This window comes from Juglans regia, chromosome 7 (assembly GCF_001411555.2).
Source record: "Juglans regia cultivar Chandler chromosome 7, Walnut 2.0, whole genome shotgun sequence".
Lineage (NCBI taxonomy): Eukaryota > Viridiplantae > Streptophyta > Magnoliopsida > Fagales > Juglandaceae > Juglans > Juglans regia.
In genome coordinates, this window is record NC_049907.1 from 40,030,292 (window position 1) to 40,036,516 (window position 6,225).

Here is a 6,225-nt window from a genome sequence, read left to right on the forward strand (position 1 = left end):
ATGTCGAAATTCTGATCTCCATTTTGATCTACAGGTATTTACATTCTTTTTTACAACACTTTTGAAATCGCTGCAAAAGCTTAATTAATATTTGCGACGATTTTTATAGTTAAAAATCGCTGCAAAAGGCCACTTTTACAATCGCAGCGATTTAAAAATCGTCGTAACAAGTTTTTTAATATACCGGCGATTTATTTCGCCATAAAAAGTGAAAAATCGCTGCAAATAACGATATTAGTATTTGCGTCGAATATTTTCGCTGCAAAAAGTTAAAAATCGCCGTAAAAAACCAGTTTTAAAATTTTATATAAAAAGCCCCTGACGATTTAAAAATCGCCGCAAAAAGTCTTATTTCTTGTAGTGATATAACTCCCTCAACTACTCAATTTACTATTATTTATAAAAAATTAGATTCAACTCAACATCTAAATATAGTCTAAATCTATATATATAATACTCGAGAGTCAGAGACAACTTTATTGTGACCTAAACTTCTAGAACCGCCACTGGGATCAACAATTCCACCCATATTCATTGACCTATATATCTGTAGACAATTATTTATCATGATAGACTCCCAAGTCTAGTGTCCTACCATAAGATAAAATTAGATGATTTGATTCTCTCTATTTTTCCTTTCTTATAAAAAAATTGTTTAATTATGGTCAATTATTTTTTATAAAAAGAACTATTTTTTATTAAAATAAATCTATTTTCGTCGTAAATAATTCATCACAAATATTTATTTTTCTTATAATGCTTAAAATAAAATTAGAATATGATTTGGAAAATTAAATAAAATTGGATGATTTGAAAAAATAAAATTGATTCTCTCTGATTTTCATCTTAAAATAACTAGATGATTTGATTCTCTCTATAATTAATTAGTCATGTATATGGCCAGACCGAAAACAATTAATTCATGAGCTTAGGTAAGCTCCATTTCATCACTAGTAGTTGACCCGCGGTGACATGCACGAAATTGGGTCGTGCATATATGCATTCAAATTTAACAATGAAAAACATAATGTACGTACGTGATCTGGTTAATTTAACTTTTTCCCCAAGTATGATATAACTATTATATTTATATCATGACGAGAGAACGTTTCAGATTATTTTTTACCCTGGTTAATTTGAGCCAACAATGCTATTAATGCCCCCCCAACATATATTAAATTATTAATACCCCGACCCCTCCAAGAAAAAAAAAAAAAAAAAGAGCCATTACGTACCTTGCAGTTGCAGTACTGTACCACGATCGAGTTGTCACATCTCTGCAGATACACATAAATGCTCACGAATAATTGATGGACGAATAAATTCCACTATTAGAACAAACAGTACTCAATGCAACTTCATGTAATGTGAGAAACTGTTGAAACGGCAGAGTCCGGTTATGAGCAAGAATATAGATCTGCAGCAATAATCTAATTTCGTATTAGTTATATGTTTCTTAGAAAATGCTTGGTTAGTTTTAACACTAGTTGCATGCGCAAACTCACTGCCATTGTACCTGATCAGTGGCATGATTTGCTTTTAATGCTCATTCTCATGATGATCATCTTGAGATCACTTGTGGAGAAAACTAAAATTTAATAAGGGGAGATAATTTTATCTTTCATTAAAACGTCTTCATATGGTATCCCATGCATCAAATTTATTAAGTGAAAGAATTAAGATTATATATCTCTGAGTTCTTATTTGAATATATATGAAAGTTTTAAGTAAAAGAAAGATTGACTGTACGTATACACTATCTATATACATTTATAAGAGCATTGGTATTGGATTGACTATTTTACTCTTCAAATTTTGACTAATATATAACTTTTTCACTTTTAGCTAATCATTCAAAACATAAAGCATATATTGAATTAGTCATCACATTCTTTATAATAATAAAATATTATTATTTTTTATTTTTATATTTTATAATTAATTCTATTTTCATAACCTCCTATAATCACCTATAATTTCTAATAATCATATTCATTTTCATTTTTATAATCCAATAAAAAAAATCAATATCAATATTATCAAAACAATTCCATCAATCTTCAATACTCAGGAGAGGAAGATGGAAGAAGAAAGAAAAAGGAGACGAGGGAGAAAGAGAGCCAATATTAATAAACAATGTATTTGGAGGTGAAATAGTACTTTTCATATTTGAATAAAAAGATAAATTTACTGTAGCTAATATTTACGATAAAAAGCGTTTGACTAATTCAATGTGGGCCAACTATTGATAAAGTTATTTAAATTTAGAGATAAAATGTTATTTGAAGAAGTCAATGTGAATGCTCTAAGGTCATCACTAAATATTGTAATGTCCATTCCACATCTCAGCTGTCTCCCGGCCAAGTACTTGAAGTCCTCAAGTTCACTTAAGAATTTGATGAAATTTCTTCCTAACTTTTGACGTGATGTAATTATAAAAAGATTTTATAAAAATAAATTCACAAATTAATTAATAAAATTTTATGTGATATGTCGTTAGATCTATTTTATAATAAAAATAATTTTAACTTGATATACCATATTAAATCATGTCAATTTTTAAATTTATTTTTACAAAATTGACTAAAGTATTAATTATATAATTTGATTTGGCGTTAAAATCTAAAGTGGTTTTGCTTGGGGGCAGTGGTTTGTAAGTTGCGAGTGCATGTCTAGATGAGTGCTGTGTCGGGAAAGAGTTTGGGGGTCTCTCAATTCTGTCTAATGCTTCAAACTGATCATCGAAAAATATCATTCCCTTTTAAGGAAAAGCCATCATACCGTTTGACATCCAGGCATTGTCGGGAACATGCAAACCGTCAGATTCCGGGAAAAGTATCCAGACCCGGCCCACTCGTGTATCATTGACATGGCAACCATAGGAGTACTCGTAGTAATATGTTATCCCAGATCTGAATGATAAAGATTGATTACATGTATCTCCATGTAAGCTATTCATTTTGTTCTCTTCTTTTATCTTCTGTACTGACTATCAAGGAGATGCTATAAATATGCAAATGCAGTTCTATGAAATCTACTTTGGCCTGGGACAAGATACTTTTCCGAAGGCAGAATCATCTTTTAAAGTGCGTCATGAACTGACATACTCTTGATTTGCAATCTCCAACGAAGATTATTCATGATTTGAATTATATATATATATATATATATATATTATATATATATATATATATTATATATATATATATATATATATATATATAGTTGGCATATAGACTTGCAAGAAACTAATTATATTTGGCGAGTTTTGATCAGTTTTCTTTTATGATCTCTTGAGGGAGGAATATGCTAGAAAATTACATGGCATTATGGGCATAAAAAAGATATCGTTGGAACTTGGTTCTAGAAATGATATGCCTTTCATCATTGGAAAAATGCGAAGCCTAAGATGAGTGTGCATATATGGTCATGGAGTAAGCAAAAATCTTTGATTAAAATATTGCAAAAAGAAAAGTTACTGTAATTGCGCCCATAATTAATTGTAATCTGGCCATTTACCATATCAATTCATCCTCAATATGCAATCTCACTCGTATTGACATTTATCTTTCTGTCTATCGATCATATATTACGTATATGGCGCCATTTTATAAATTGGCTGCTATATGGAACAAGACACCTATATATATATATATATATATATATAGGTTGGATAGGAAGACCTTGAAAGGATTTGTTTATCTTTAATTTCCTTGTTCCTAGTCATCACATTCTTGCAGGCCCTCGACTCGTACGTGCAGCAGTTTTACTTTTTGTTTTTAAGTAAGCATGCAACAGTTTGTGCATGGTTAAGTAACAGTTAACCTACCAAGATGCACATACCAAAGACAAAAAACTAAAAAAAAAAAAAAAAATCCTTGGAATGAAGTGGAAAAGCTAGATCTTTGTCTCTCGTAGCTAAATAAACAAGCGTACATGAAATGATATCAGTACTGATCAAAAGTTAAGGCCGAATCGTTACAATGCAAATTACGTCAAAAATAAAATCTAATTAATCAATTAGCAGCAACTCATGTTTCTCTTAGCCACAAGAGACTAGAGAATATTCATCAAGAGAAAAGAAAAATAATAAAGAGAGACTCGAGAATAAGTTCAAAAGGCTGATACTTCAGGAAATGATCAATATAATATATAAAAGCCATAAAATAGGTAGTACATGCTAAATAGATTGGAAATGCGACGTTGTTCATATCAAATAGATATTTATGCATCTCGCTAGCTATTTGGTCTTCTCAGATGGTAAATTGGTGCATTTAGACAAAACAAAGATTTTGAAAAAACCCATCTAAGAGTTTCCCAATCGAAGTTCCAAATCTATGTCCCCCGTTGAGTCGCGGAGGAAATCGACTTCCAAGTCCAACCTGGCAATCTCTTGCTTCTTGAAAATCTTGTGGCCGCCTCTTTCCTTGAAACCATGATCAAATTCTTCGCCCCATTAAATGATTTTTCACTCTTCAGTTTAGTTAAATCCATGCTTTTTGGACTCAAAGAATCAAATAGGCTACTAACTAAACCCCACTTTTGCACTTCATTCGGAGAAGCAGAAGATGGTGAAGTTAATGGCGAAAGTGTGGGAGAAATGAAAGAAGGTAACGGGAAAGCAAATGGTGTGAGCCTTGTTGAAGGGGATGATAATGACGAGGAGGATGAGGGTGAGAACTTTGGGTTAGGGTTACAGTTAAGGTTGAGAAAAGGGTACTGACCGTCCCTTGGGGGTGACTGTCTCAACCTGGCTCTGTCTCTCCTATGGACATTCATATGGCCACCCAGAGCTTGAGCAGATTTGAATTCCCTTTTGCAGAAGTTACATGTGTAAGATCGTGGGGGCCATGAAAGCCCATTAACATAATCATCCCCATAGCTTTGGCTATCACAATTCGCTGAATCTTTAGGCATGACGTACTTATTGTCGTTGATACAGTACTTAATGGCTCTAGTATCAATACTGTGGTCTTTCAAACTGTTGGTCAAGCTCTTCCTCTCCATGGTTGCTTTTGATGCAGCCAGACCTAGCAAGATCAAAACGACAATAACAGTCTAGCTGGCTCACAAGCATCATATCATCCAGAAAAGAGAATAAATAGAGTAACACATCTCTCAAAACTTAGGGTAGAGAGAGAGAGAGAGAGAGAGAGAGAGATGATTTGTAGAAGTACTGAGTCACTGACCTGAACACAAATGGTGATGATAGAAAAGTTAGGAATCGTAATTTTGGAGAGAGTACAGATTTAAAAGTGAAGCAAAGCCCGTGAAATACCTGAGCCGACGTTTTAGATCCCATTGGAGCCACCCCTGAAATATCCTAAATGCTATGTATGGCCACTACTTACTACTTAGAGAACCTCGGCCTACCAGGGTTATGCTTTTTCGCCAAATCTAGCACATAACAAGTGGATATATATCCTTCATTAATTCACTCTATAATTGTGTCCGTCCAATATATATAATGCTTGTTTAATTAATAGGTTTAAAGAAACTTAATTAGGAGTGAGAGAAGATGAGGTGATCCTACTACGTGCTCGACCATACGTCGGACCCTCAGAAGGTAATATCAGGGGAAAGTCAAGAGTAGAGAGACCAGACTCTTAAGTACGTACATGATTCCAGCCAATCTCTTTCTGACAATTCCTTAAGCTTAAGTAATGAGCTTAGATTTCATTATCTTTTAATCACTCCAATAAAAAATAAGAATAATGATACTCCACTCAATTTATCCCCTTATTTTGACACTTTATTTATTTAATTTTTTTTAAAATTTTTTTCTTTACTTAATAATTAAGAAAGTGATTATTAATATATTGATATTTTTTATATTTTTTTAAAATATTTTAAAATGATAAAAAAAATTTGAATAAAAAATAAAAAAGATAAAAAAGATAAATTTTGCCTAATGATAAGTTACAACAGGTTACTTTGAGCGGTAGAGTAGCACCAATCAAAAAATGAATAAATGACATTCAATAATTCTAAAAGAACTTGCTCCATAAAGAAAATGAAATATGATCCGCCAATATATATAAATGACGTCATCTTCTATTTTGTAACTTAAAAAGCCAATGGGTAGTCGACGGGTACTTCTTTTGACTAATATATATATATATATATATATATATATATATATATATGTGTGTGTGTGTGTTTGTGTGTGAGAGATATAATTTAAATAATTAAATTTATATATTTTAATTATTTTAAATATGTTTA

General features: G+C 31.8%; 1 pseudogene; it reads right to left on the reverse strand.

The window, feature by feature from the left end:
• Positions 1–4,136: 4,136 nt before the first annotated feature.
• Positions 4,137–5,141, reverse strand: LOC109006784 (annotated as a pseudogene).
• Between the last annotated feature and the right edge of the window lie 1,084 nt (positions 5,142–6,225).